Source organism: Prionailurus viverrinus, chromosome D2 (assembly GCF_022837055.1).
Source record: "Prionailurus viverrinus isolate Anna chromosome D2, UM_Priviv_1.0, whole genome shotgun sequence".
In the NCBI taxonomy this organism is placed as follows: domain Eukaryota; kingdom Metazoa; phylum Chordata; class Mammalia; order Carnivora; family Felidae; genus Prionailurus; species Prionailurus viverrinus.
The window spans coordinates 47,662,436-47,675,925 of record NC_062571.1 but is presented as its reverse complement, the minus strand read 5'-3'; the positions used below and the strand labels follow the sequence as shown (position 1 = coordinate 47,675,925).

The window sequence follows — 13,490 nt, the reverse complement described above, 5'->3', positions numbered from 1 at the left end:
GAAATATGAAATCCACCCAAATTTATTAAAACCGCCTGCGAAGTGGTGGGAACTCAAACTGAGCAGCGCTCCGTGAGAGCCTCATTATTATTATGACATTATTTATTTATATCCCACCCTAAGACAGACATGATGTAATCCAGTAATTAAGATTGTTATGATTGAATATTTATTAAGCACCTACAATAAGCCAGTCACTGATCCACATAAAATGAGTCTTTACCCTCAAGAGCTCCCATCTCGCTGCCACGGGGAGCTCAGTGCCTCTCATAGGGGAGCAGGCGGGTAGTTTAATGGATTTTGTCTTCTCTGAGCAAGCCTGAGAAATGACACTGATCAGAAATTGGACTCAGTTTAGTCTTGCTGTTCATTCCGAATGAAATGAAAACAATCCATCGCTGGCTTAGAGAAGAGAGAGTTGTGCAGAGGCGCTGTCCCTCCGAAATGTCTCGGATGGGTAGTGAGGCCTCCCAGCACCCCACGGTGGGTGGGCAGGGCCTCCTCTGTCTCTCCCGCCGACCTCCACCCAGGCCAAGAGGCATGCGCAGCTTGGGCTGCTTTTTAAATTCATTCCCAGGCCCAGATCAGGTGGCATTTTTGTGCTTCTCATAAAATTAGCCCTGCTCTGGGGCGCCTGGGTGGCTCAGTCGGTTGGGCATCCGACTTCGGTTCAGGTCATGATCTCACGGTCCGTGGGTTTGAGCCCTGTGTCAGGCTCTGTGCTGACAGCTCAGAGCCTGGAGACTTCTTCAGATTCCGTGTCTCCCTCTCTCTCTGAGGAGCCTCCCCGGCTCACACTCTGTCTCTCTGTCTCTCTCTCTCAAAAATAAATGAACACTTAAAAAAATTAAAAAAAAAATTAGCCCTGCTCTGACACGTCATAAGACGACATTTGCTGGGTCCCTCCCGTGTGCTGGGGGATGGGCACCAGATACAGCCTAGGGCCTCCTGGAAGCCTTGTCCCCAGACAAGGCTCCACAGGGAACTTTCTCCATCTGTTTCCCTTCAACGTTCCACTGCAGCCTGTGAGAGCTTCCGTGGCTCTCCTGTCTCTGGTTCTCCCTTACTTGTCCTCTTCCTTCGTGCCCCTCCCTGGCCCACTTCTCCCCAGAAGGACCTGCTGGGCCATGAGCTCACCAAGGTAGAGACCGTGCTCTGGGTACCTCCTGCCCCGGTGCCTGGCAATTGTTTGTACAGTGAAAGAGTAAACGAATGAATGAAAGCATCGGGGGTGAGTGAGCAAAACACAATCATATAAACATGTGCCTGGCATTGATACATGACCTTCTGAGACTTTCTTCACTTACAATTTTTCCCTTGCAGGTTGTTTCTGTGTTTGGGAAGAGGATGGAATGTCTCCTGGATTCTCTAGTGCCTTTGGTAGGAGCTGTTTTGAAAACTGACACATGCATGCCACGCTTGCCTTAGCATTAGTCCTGACTTCGGCACGTGGTTCAAATAAAATCCACCTTATCGTGGAGGAGACCCTAGTCATCTCCATAAAAGAGCAGGTTATTTTTTTTTTAAATAAATGTCATTAAAAAAATTGTGGTTAAGTACATTTAACGTAAAATTTATCGTCTTAACTGAGGCTCCTGGCTGGCTCAGTCGGTAGAGCATGTGACTCCTGATCCCAGGGCCGTGAGTTCAAGCCCCACGTTGGGCGTGGAACCTACTTAAAAACAAAATTATCATCTTAACCATTTTTATGTGTACAATTCTGTGGCCTTAAGTGTGTTCACTCTGTTGGGTAACAGTCGCCACCATCCATCTCCAGAACTTTTTCAGCATCCCAGACGGGAACTCTGCACCCCTTAAACAATAACTCCCCCTTCCTGCCTCCCCTCAGGCCCTGGCAACCCCCATTCTACGTTCTGTCTCTCTGTCTCACAACTCCAGGTACCTCATGTAACTGGAATCATGAGGTATTTGTCTTTTTGTGACTGGCTTGTTGCACTTAACATAATATCCTCAAGGTTCATCCATGTTGTAGCCTGCGTCAGAATTTCCTTCCTTTTTAAAGCTGAATAATATTCCACTGTGTGTATATATCATATTTTCTGTACCCGTTCATCTATTCATGGACACTTGGGTTGTTTCCACCTTTTGGCTATTATGAATAGTGCTGCTATGCCCATGGGTGTGCAGGTAGCTGTTCAAGATCTTGTTTTCATTTCTTTTGGGCATATGCCTGGAAGTGAGATTGGTTCTCTAATTTTCTGAGGAGCTGCCATGTGGTTTTTCATAGTGGCTGCATCACTTGACATTCCCACCAACAGCGCGTAAGGGCTCCAACTTCCCTACATCCTCATCAACACTTCTTCTTGTCTTTAAAACGCTTTTGCTAGTAGCCATCCTAATGGGCATGAGGTGGTATCTCATTGTGGTTTTGATTTGCATTTCCCGAATGATTAGTGACGGCGAGCATCTTTTCAAAAATATCAGAATTTAAAGACATCACTTAATGGGGCTTTATTTTATTTTATTTTATTATTAAAAAAAATTTTTTAATGTTTATTTATTTTTGAGACACAGAGAGACAGAGCATGAACGGGGGAGGGTCAGAGAAAGAGAGGGAGACACAGAATCCGAAACAGGCTCCAGGCTGAAGTCTGGCTTGCATGCCTTACAAGGTATCCGCTGGTAGGCTGGGGACACCTCTCCCTTGTGGAAAAGAGGCTGTCACTTATTAGCCACGTCCCCACTTGGAGGGGACATGGACCATTTGCTTTCGCAGAAAGCCTCTGCATCTAGAACCAGCGGTTAAGCTACCGTGTTTCCCAACCATCTTGATGATAAGACTGGCCAGGCGGCTTGTTCCAATGCAGATTACCAGGCCTCTCCCTTGGAACTTGTTGGTAAGTCTGGGTCGGCGGAGGAGAATCTGTTTTGTTTTGTTTTTGCACGAGTTCCGCAGATGATACTTATCTGGGGTGAGGAAACACGGCCCTAAAGTGGGTGGGTGGTGGTGAGGCGTCGAGACCCTGCCCTGCGTCGCCATAATGCATCTCTCACAGTGTGTCTGTTCGCTCCTAGCCAGCCGTTCGCCAGGTGTGGACTCTGAAACAGCAGCATCAGCATCCTGGGGCTTGTTAGAAACTCAGATTCTCAGGCTCTGCTGGGTCAGACTCTGCGGGTGGTCCCCAGAGAGTTCTGTTTTTCAAGCCCTCCAGAAGATTCCCCTGCAGCTGCTGGTCTTCACAAAGCATTTTCACACATTACCTCTTTTATCCCTTATGTTTCATAGGTGGGAAGCCAAGACCCAGAGAACAGCATGACTTGCCCAAAGTCAGACACTGAATGGGGCTCAGAGCTAGAACTCAAAGCCATGGTTCCAGACTCTGGGTCTAAGAACTCCCATGAACTTCCCCAGAGAACATAGGGGTGGAGAAGGATGGGCGTGGAATCTGGGTGTTCAGGAGGTTCTTATCCCCGCCTCGAGCTTCACTGCCATGGATGTGGAGATCCAGGGATAGAAGGAAAGAAATATATGCTGTTCATATAAATTAGAGTATATTTGGCTAATAAGCACATAAATGACCCCCATCTAAAGACAACCGTTGACCCCCACCACCCCCAGCCAGACAAAAGTCCTACAATTAAAGTCTAGGATTCTAAATTACACTAAAGGGGAAGAACAAAGGATTGCCCAAGTAGGCAAATCGGACAGAAATATGATGTCACCACCCATGGATGTCATCCACGAGAATTGTGTACACCAGAAAACAGGACTGCCATTGACTGAAGTTCTAATTTGGAGCAAGATCAAACCACCAGACCCGGGTCACACCCTGCAGGAACTATTAAAAGAGATTGTTGTCGAAATGCCAGGTCAGCCCAGAGTAGAGAGGAAACCTCCAGAGCGGCTGGGCTTGAACAAGGAGCAAGACTTAAAGGCAGAGCTGTGACCTCAGGGAATGTTTTCCACCTCCTGTAAGGAATGTTGGCCACCCATCCATGCTCTCCCAACCCTTCCGGATGAAAGGGGATGGCGAGGCAGCCAGAGGAGAGAAAAGGGGTGACCCCTGACTGCATAATCCAGTTTGGTCTCTTATTAGTTATATGATATGGGCACATTGTTAATCCACCCTCTGCCTCAGTGATCTTCTCTATAAAGTGGGCATAATAATATTGACCTGGCAGTTTTGGTACGGATTAAATAAACAATGTGTATTCCATACTTGACGTGAGGTTGGCCCTCAGTGAGAAACAGCTCAGATTAAGAGGATGGTATGTTGTAGTCCTTAAGAGAAGCGTCTTTGAACAGACCCTGCCCTGGTGATTGGGGCCACCAGTTTAGACAACAGAAAGCAGTGCCAGGATGCCTCTTTGCCCTTAGTAAGTGTTCTGGGCAAAAAGTCAGTACCATCACCCCTGAATGCTTCCCGCCCCAGAAAGACAAATATAGCCCAGACTTTGATCTATTTTAAACCCCCCGGGGAGCTTGTGGCCTCCATTTCCCCAGTGTCATTTCCTCCTAATTCAGACCCAAGTTTCATCTTTTCCTTTTACGTTCCATTGGCTGGTCTCATTCCTAAACATTTTCCACATACACTTACAATACAGTAATTTGTGGGGGGTGGGGAGGGAGTGGAGGTGATGATGAAATGTATATGGATGTGTGTGTGAGTATGACAGAATATGCATCCATGTATGAATGTGAGTGTGTGTGTGTGTGTGTGTGTGTGTGTGCACCACGGGCAGGCCTGGGGGTCAGACTTTGCATTATTATCTTACCGAAAAGATAACAAGAAGCTGATTTCCACTGTGACCTCACTCCTTAGCTCTAAGGATTTTCTAAGGATCTTATTTTCTAATTAGAAAATTTTCTAAGGATCTTACCCGAAGTTCTTTGTACACATTACTATGTACAACATAAGAAACAAATATCTCATATTTTAGAAGAGCGTCCGTGTTGAGAATTCATTATATATTCAAGTGATCCTTAATGGGATCATAGCATCATGGAAGGAGATCATCTTACCTCCTCATTCTACTTCTGGGGAAATGCAGGCCCTGAGAGGGAAGGAGCCGGGTCCAGAGTTATGTGGTGTGTGTGCGACAAACCCCAGTGCTGGCTTCTCTCTTCTGCAGAGCAGCCGGATGGAATTGGCCTTTAGAGTGATCTACCAGAGACCATAGCACTAGCTATGGACTGTTCTTCCGTGGCGGGATTTAATGCATGTAAACTCCACCATCACTGCCCAGAAAATCCCATTTCCCAATTTAACGCTGCAAAGAGGGCCAAGAATGGGCCTACGGATGCATCCACTCATTCATTTAACGTTCCTGTGTCCCCACTTCTGTTTCTGGCTACTGGGGACTCTGAGATACATACACAGCCCTGGCCCCCACCCAGCTTTGTCCCTCAGCCCCCTGCTGGTGGGCTGCTGACATTGCAGGTCATGTTCTCTCCATTGCTATGGAGAGCGAGAGCGCAAGAGAGAGACAGAGACAGAGACAGAGAGAGACAGAGAGAGAGAGTGTGGGTCGGGGAGAGGGGCAGAGGGAGAGAGAGAGAATCTTAAGCAGGTACCACGCTCAGCGCTGGGCCCAATGCAGGCCTCGATCCACAACCCTGCGATCATGGCCTGAGCTGAAATCAAGAGTCAGATGCTTAATTGACTGAGCCACCCAGATGCCCCGTGAAACATTATTTTTAATGGCTTAATATTCCATACTCTTGGATTTCAATGTATTTGGCTCCTTAGAAAAATGCCACCATATGGGGCGCCTGGGTGGCGCAGTCGGTTAAGTGTCCGACTTCAGCCAGGTCACAATCTTGCGGTCTGTGAGTTCGAGCCCTGCGTCAGGCTCTGGGCTGATGGCTCAGAGCCTGGAGCCTGTTTCCGATTCTGTGTCTCCCTCTCTCTCTGCCCCTCCCCTGTTCATGTTCTGTCTCTCTCTGTCCCAAAAATAAATAAACATTGAAAAAAAAATTAAAAAAAAAAAAAAAGAAAAATGCCACCATAAAGATGTTTGTAGGTAAGATTTACTCTTGTTTGGACTCACTGCCTTAAGATGTATTTGCAGATGTGTAATTACCGGAGCAGAGATGCACATTATTAAGCTCTGTATGCATACATCTTGCCAAATTGCTTTCCACTGCCGCCAGCAGTGGGAAAGCCTGCCTGTTTGACCACATCTCTGGCAGCATTGAGTATTTCCTTTTTACAGCTTCTTGCTACGATGAGTTGTAGGAAATGGGGCCTGATATACACAGAAATGTCCCTGGTTATGACTGAGACCACAGCTGCCACAGCCCACGTGGGAGGCCTCTGTCAGAGTTGGAAAGGACACAGGTGAACCCCATGGCAAACCCAGCAGCTCTGATCACCTCGCCCAAGCTGTGCCCGGCATACCCCCCAGTGGGCATGGCCAGGCCATTCAGCATTTTGCGGGGTATCTGGAGGCCAGCCTTCCATCTTTCTTCTTTCTCGTCTTTGGGATGAGATCATGAGATGCAGGCTGGTAATTGCCCAGGAAAAGAAGGCTCCTTTTTAATCAGGTGCTAAAAGTGTTTTCAGCAGCCTTGGGCCTTGCTGCTGACGGGAGCAATCTCCAGCCAATTTCGTGACACTTCAAAGAGCAGAGGTAAGATTGCTTCTGGGAAATTAGCACCACCACCTCCGCCCCCAACCTCGATTTTCTTGGACCATTTAACACAGGTCAAACCCAGAGATGGGAAATATTGATGTGTCTGCAACACAAATGTTGCTGAGCCCCCGGTTGAGACCTTAGGCAGAGCACCCTCTCTGAGTGTTGTGTTCTGTTTCCTCATCCGCAGAATGGGGAGAGATGGACGAAATCCCACCTAGTAGGAGACAGAAGGGGAGAGAAAGTCGCAGAGTGTATTGTGCTGCACACTTTTCAGGTCCTATTTCATTTGATATTTTCAAAAACTGTATGAGGCGGGGAGCATCATTATCTGGGATTTGGATCCAGCCTGCGGCACAGCCCAGGCCCCCTTCCCAGCACCGATGCACCGCACAGAGACTGCCCGCCGGTGCAGGTACCCGGACACACAGAAGCAAAGCCTGGCTTTGTGACCCACGGCCAGCACGCTTCTTACCTCTCTTGTGCCGAACACCTCCTGCTGCATATGGAGCTCCAGACCAGAATCGCTTGGCAAATCGCAAAGTCTCCCTAACACTGGGAACAAAGATTGTTCAGAAAGTGGAAACTTACCCGAGCAGTTAATCAAGGCTGCACAGCTGGGGCGGCACAGGGTGGGGGCTCTCTCTACCCCTCCCTCCCGCTCCCCAACCTTGTGGTTCTGTTCCTGATAACATCTTAGGTCAAGCATGTGGCTAAATATAGCTGCTCTCCCAGCTGGGCTGTCATCAGCACTGTCAGTGATGTCCCAGGGTTTCAGACTTAGCGTCAGGCTGTGACTTGACAGCCAAGTTCAGTTATAGGGTCGGGATTTTGTTTTCAGGAGGCCTACCCTCCCTCCCACTCCAATTTTAGGCACTGGGATGGACCCCACAGAGAGGACTGGAAGGCAGGTGTGGAATGGGGTGGGGCTGGAGAGAGCCCATTGGTCCGAGTCTTCAAGATCAAAGTCTCTGACTACTATCCCCCTTGGCCTTGGGCATACCGCTGCCTCACAGGAGCTGTAAGGCTCATCCCTAGGGCCAGGCTACATCACTGTCTCACCGCCAGCACTGTGGGAACTGGGGCAGCCGTTGACCCTTTTGAGCTACAGTGGCCTCATGTGCACGAAGGAATAATGGTAACTTCGTGCTCACCATCGTGGTGACTGCAGACCAGCAAGTGCGTGCTGACTCTCTTGTGAAGCGAAGCTCCTCACACTGGTGGAATTGCTGTGTTTCCCATCTCTCCACCAGCCCTGCCATACGGATACCCAGTTCAGCCCAGCTCAGATTTTCTGAGCGTCTCTGTGCGCTGGCAGCCCACGGCCCAGGAAAGTGATGCGTTCAAGGGCACACAGACCGTAAGCAGCAGAGACAGGATTGAAGGCTGGGTTTGATCGTGCCCAAGTCTGCACAATCCCTGTCTGATGCTCCATCCTCCCTCCTCCCCAGGTGAGGATCACTTGAATTTTTCTTTGGTTTATTGCTCTGAGAATTCTTAAGAAGGAAACCAGGTGAGGGTAAAGGAGCACAGAGGTGTCTGGACAGGGCTGAGGGAGGGGGCTCAGTGGGGCTCACTCCCAATGGAGCAGGTTGGGGGTGCCAAGGCTGCTGCAATGCCCCACCTGGAAACTCTAGGAGCACCCTATGCTGTATCAGTGGCATTCCCGGATTTGTGCAGCCCACAGCCTGTGCAGATGAATGTGGTGGCCCCTCTACGGCCACTTCTCTTCCAGGCCACCTTGGCCCCTTGGAAATATAGTTGGGTACGCACAAACTCTTTCCTCACTTCCCCGAGCCCCACAGGCTCCCAGTTTAGGAGGAGGAAGTGAACTTAGCTTAGTTGCAGTGATTTATTCTCATGAGTGCCCACTGCCCCGTTCAGTGGTACAATGCAATATATAGTGAGTTTGCCTGGGTTTGTGGCCTTCTTTTATTCTAGAAACATTTGTCTTGTAAGCATCATGGGCCAGGCAATGGGGATATAACAGTGAAGAAGACAGACAGGGTCCCTGCTTTCCCAAACTTAAATTTGGGGGTTAGGGTGGGGAGTTCGAGTTAAAAGTGTGGAGCCTTGAAGGCCAGGCACAGTGTTTGCATTTCATCCAGTGTTATGGGAAGCCAACGGTGGGTTCAATCAGGGGGCCAAAAGGATCTGATGTGCATTTTAAAAAGACTCCTGCAGTTGCTGAATGGAATACAGAATGTTGTAGAATGAGACGGGGGCAGGGGGTCAGTCAGAGGGACATGTGCAGGTCCTGGTGAGACAGACGGTGGCCCAGAGACTCAAGGAGACCAGGGAGGAGATCACTTGGGATAGAATCTGGCTCTGAAGGCTTGGGTGTGAGGGATGAGGAAGAAGAGATTCAAGCAGGCCTCCTCGTATTGAGCATTTACTCACTGTCTGCCAGGTACATGCGGTATGTGTATGTTTTGGGAAGTCACCATGCAATGGCCCAGTAGCCACGGTTAACCGGTGGTGACCACGTGTCTGTGACTGAGTGATCGCTATGTATTGGCTCACTTCAATAATCACAGCAATCCCATGAGAGAGGGGCTATTGCTATGCAAATAATTTGCTCTAGTCACTTGGCAGTTGGCTCCTCGAGAAGATTGGTCTCAGTAGTGGCTGTCAGCTTCTCCTTGGGCCACCAGCTCTGGTAATCAGCTGGAGCTTTGCTCACACCCATGGCTAAGCGATCATGTCCGCACTTGAGAAGCGGACATTCGTCTTCTGCAAACATAGGTCTGTAATTCCTTTCGTGAGTTCGCTGAGGGTTAAACGTGCCATCCCTACTCCCCGTCCCTTGAACAAGAGATGAGCCTTACCCTGGAGAAGGGGTAGGATGGCAGGGCTGCCTTGTACCTTCCAGGGGGCTGGACCCCAGAACGATCTGGAGTCCCTGACCCCATCGACCCCAGCAGCACCTTTGGGCCTGTTTGGAAGTTTCTGCACAACAGAAGGGCTCTCATTCAGGTGGCCCCCTCCAGACGCACACACGCAGCGGCGGCTCTGGCTGCTAGCCATCCAGGAGAGCTTGTGATGTCGGCTGGAAGTTGGCCATGGCCATGCTGGTTAGCGCCACACGCTGTGGGGGAGAGGGGAGAAGCGCAGAAGCGGACGGGCACAGAAGCCCCAGGCCCCCGTCCTTTCTCTTACGTTGCAACTTCGTCCCAGGACATCTTTGCACGGATCGTTGGGCCGGTTCCCCGGTCACAAGTGCCTGCTCTTCAAAGTACAGTGGGACGCGCCAGCTCAGAGGCCGGGACTGAACCGCTCCCCGTGAGGTTGAACCCACGGGAGGGCTGCAAGGGAGGCAGGATAAAGAGATTGGCATTTGGGGCATCCTTGGCAGAGATGAGGTGGTAGTGCAGCCAGAGATCCAGGTAAGGGAGGACAAGGGTGTTCCTCGGGATCTCAGGGCCACCTGTGAACTAGGTACCACCATCTCTGTACTCCAGAGGGAGAAACTGAGGCTCCGATTCGCAGTGGCACCCCAGCCGGGCTCGCGTGGCGTGCCTCTTGCCGTTACCTCTTTGGCTCCCACACGGCCATCCATTGTGTTAATTGAGTGCTTCGCAGCGTTTGAAGGCCGGGTTTTGTGCTTGAATATATTGCCACATTAATAACTTCAGAACATTTCAGGCAGCGTCGAAATAGTAAATTAGGACACGACGGGCCATATATTCAGGGCAGAGAGCTGAAGTGCCATTTTATTACATGTGCCATGGAATTAAAGGCTTAATTTTCTTTTAAAAGATGGCGATGCATCATTTCCTGCAGCCAGGTAAAAACAGTTAGCAGAAATGATTTATCCTTCATTTCATTTAAAAATAAGAAACCGGAATCCTAGGATCACGCTCTCTGTTATTTATCTCTGCCTGGAGGGCACTTGAGACTTTGATCTGCCACCCTGGCTTGAAGGACACAGCCAAGCCCTGGGGGTGGTCAGGGAAGGGAAGTGAGGACAAAGCGGTGGCCGTCCTTATGGGTTCCTGGGCCCAGCAAGTCTCAGAAGGCAGGTCGGAGACGGTCCTCTCCCAGATTTGGCCCCGGGTTGGCTCTGGGGTTGGGCCATCACCTCTTGGTGCCTGGTTTTCTCACCTACAAAATGAGTAACAGCAGGAGCGACCCATGGCAGTGCTGTAAGGACTTTGCTGGAAGCAAAGTGGGCCTCTAGATACTCTTGCACAACTCTGATAGATGCAGGAAGAAAATTTCAGGATAGCGCCTTCATCGTCTATAATAAAAGTAAAACTCACTGAGGAGAGTTTAGAAAATACAGAAAATACCAAAGAAGAAAAGACAGAACTGGTGTCATATTGCCCAAAGACCATCAATGTGATTTTTTCCCTTTTTTGGCAGACTTTTAAAAATAAAATTGGATTTGGGGCTCCTGGGTGGCTCAGTCAGTTGAGCGTCTGACTTCGGCTCAGGTCGTGATCCTATGTTCCATGGGTATGAGCCCCACATTGGGCTCTGTGCTGACAGCTCAGAGCCTGGAGCCTGCTTCGGATTCTGTGTCTCCCTCTTTCTCTGCCCTGCCCCACTCACACTCTGTCTCTGTCTCTGTCTCTCTCAAAAATAAATAAACATTAAAAAAATAAAAATAAAATTGGATTCACATACGTTTATAATTTAATATTCTGATTCTCTGGCTTGATATTATGATGTGTACATCTGTTTCATCCCTGACAATTGTCCCTAAACTTCTTGTACCGGTGCGTACTATTCCTTTACATGAACGCACGTGACCTATGCCGATCTCCTAGTGTTGGATGCTTACATTCTTTCTTTTATGAACACTCCCTTTTTAGTCCTCTATAACTTATAACTGGAAAAGGCAGATATTAACCTGTTTTATATGCCACTGCACTGTGGCTGCGGTAACAAATTACCACCGAATGGCTTGAAACATAGAAGTTTATTCTTTCACCATTCTGGAGTCCAGAAGTCCAAGATCAAGGTGCCTGGAGAGCTGAGCTGACTTCCAAGATCCTACTGGAGAAATGCCCTGCCTCTGCCAGTTTCTGGCGGCTCCAGGTGATTCTCAGCTTGTGCCCACATCACCCCAGTCTCTGCCCCCATCTTCACACGGCTTCACCTCTGTGTACGCTTCTGTCCTCTGAGTGCCTCTTGTAAGGACACTTTGCCACTGGCTTTAGGGCCTGCGAAGACTCTCCAAATAAAGTCACCTTCACAAGTTCTCGGAGTTAGGATGTGGACATATATTTTAGGGGATACCATTCAGCCCACCGTAGCCAGGAAACTTGCCCACAGTCACAAGGCTTTATAGGTAGAGGAGCTGGGATTCTAACCTAGGCATGGACCTAAGCATATTTAATTTGTCTGAACATCTTTTTACCTACGTGAGAGTCATGTTTTAAATTTTTTTGTTTTAAAGACCTCTTTGTCAGATGCCACTGGCTTTCTCTTTCTGTCCTTTCCAGGCCCATCCTGGGATGGCCATCTTCAGAACCACCCCTACCAGTGGATGGGGCCGGCCTGGCCACCTGGCCACCCAACTGTAGTCTCCCATCCTCCTGTGGGTGCCCGGGCCTTAGCATCAATTCTAATGGGAGCCAGTACTCACAGTTTAGCAGGCATGAGCTTGCCCTGGGATTTCTGTTGTCCCAACCCTCCGTCTACCCTACCAGATACCTCAGGTCTCAATAGCACCACCTGGATCCAGACCACCTTTGCCCTGACTGCTCTGGGCTTCTCTCCTTCTCCAAGGAGACCCCAGATCAGGTCTACTTTGCCTTCCTATTGAGGTCTGGGGGACACAACCCTCCTCCGCCACAGCACCGTCTCTAGACATTGACCTCCCCATGTGGCCAGAGCTGCTGAGAAGCTCAAATGGGGCAAGAGTGACACTGCCCTGTCAACTGCTTTGCAAATCTGATTAATATATGAGAAGACTTTGTGGGATTTCCTGAGGATGAATGAGAGGCTGGGGGAGGGACCTCTGAGAGGACCTGGCGAGCTGGCTCGCCCCCCGCTTCTTACTGTGGCTCTGAGTACCGTTGGCTCTGGTAACCACCGAGGTTATTCTCAGCTCACGTTGATTTATGGCTGTCCAAACCTGTAACCAGGTCTGGGTTCAAATCCTGTCTCTACCGTTCCTGACAAGGCTTGTTATTATGATAGTTATTAATGCGATGGGCCGGAGGGAAGACTGCTTGATCCCAGAGGCTCAGCTGCCTGGGTTTCTGTTTCCTGGCAGCCCCCCACAGAGGAAGAGCAAGTTTGGCTGTGACATAGAGGACACTCTGAGGACCAGATGTGGTGGTGTGGGGGAGCTCTCCATGTTAGTCAGTGGAGGAAGTCTTGCTTGAACACAGATCTGGGACGGCTCTGAGAATGTGCCTCTCCAGCAAGGGCCCAGGGGGTGCTGTCTTGTAACCATGGTGCCCACAGTGGGAGCGGCAGGTGGGATCGGGGCCTGCTCAGAGCAGGTGCTCTAGATGTGCTGGTGCACCGCCTTCCTGTCTCACGGCCCTGGGGACTGACAGGGGGAGTGGACCCGCATCGCCTGGCCAGTGCTGAGCTGCAGCCATTAGAGTCAGACTGGGCTCTCTCACAGGCTGTTGGCCACTGCCATTCCCCCGTGTGAGGGTCTGGGAAGAGCATTTCCCAAGAGTCCTCTGGCGGAGCTGGAGGCAATGGGCACTCTCCCGTGTGTGCGGGAAACACGGTGGCCAGCCACTCGCGAAGGTGGAGCTTCTCATTCCCAGCTGGACACAGCGGGGGCACGGCCTTTCTCTTCCGCCTTCCTCTTTACCTGCCATGGAGACAGATGTGTAAGAACATACGAGCGTGTGCACATGGGTGTGAGCGTGTGTGTGTGTGTGTGTGTGTGTGAGTGAGCATGAGTGCGTGTGTTGGGGCAG

At 50.0% G+C, this 13,490-nt stretch overlaps 1 non-coding gene across 1 annotated transcript; it reads left to right on the top strand.

The window, feature by feature from the left end:
- The first annotated feature begins 1,593 nt into the window (after positions 1–1,593).
- On the top strand, positions 1,594–1,666 carry TRNAR-CCU (transfer RNA arginine (anticodon CCU)). The gene has a single exon. It is a non-coding gene; the product is annotated as a tRNA-Arg (tRNA).
- The last annotated feature ends 11,824 nt before the right edge of the window (positions 1,667–13,490 follow it).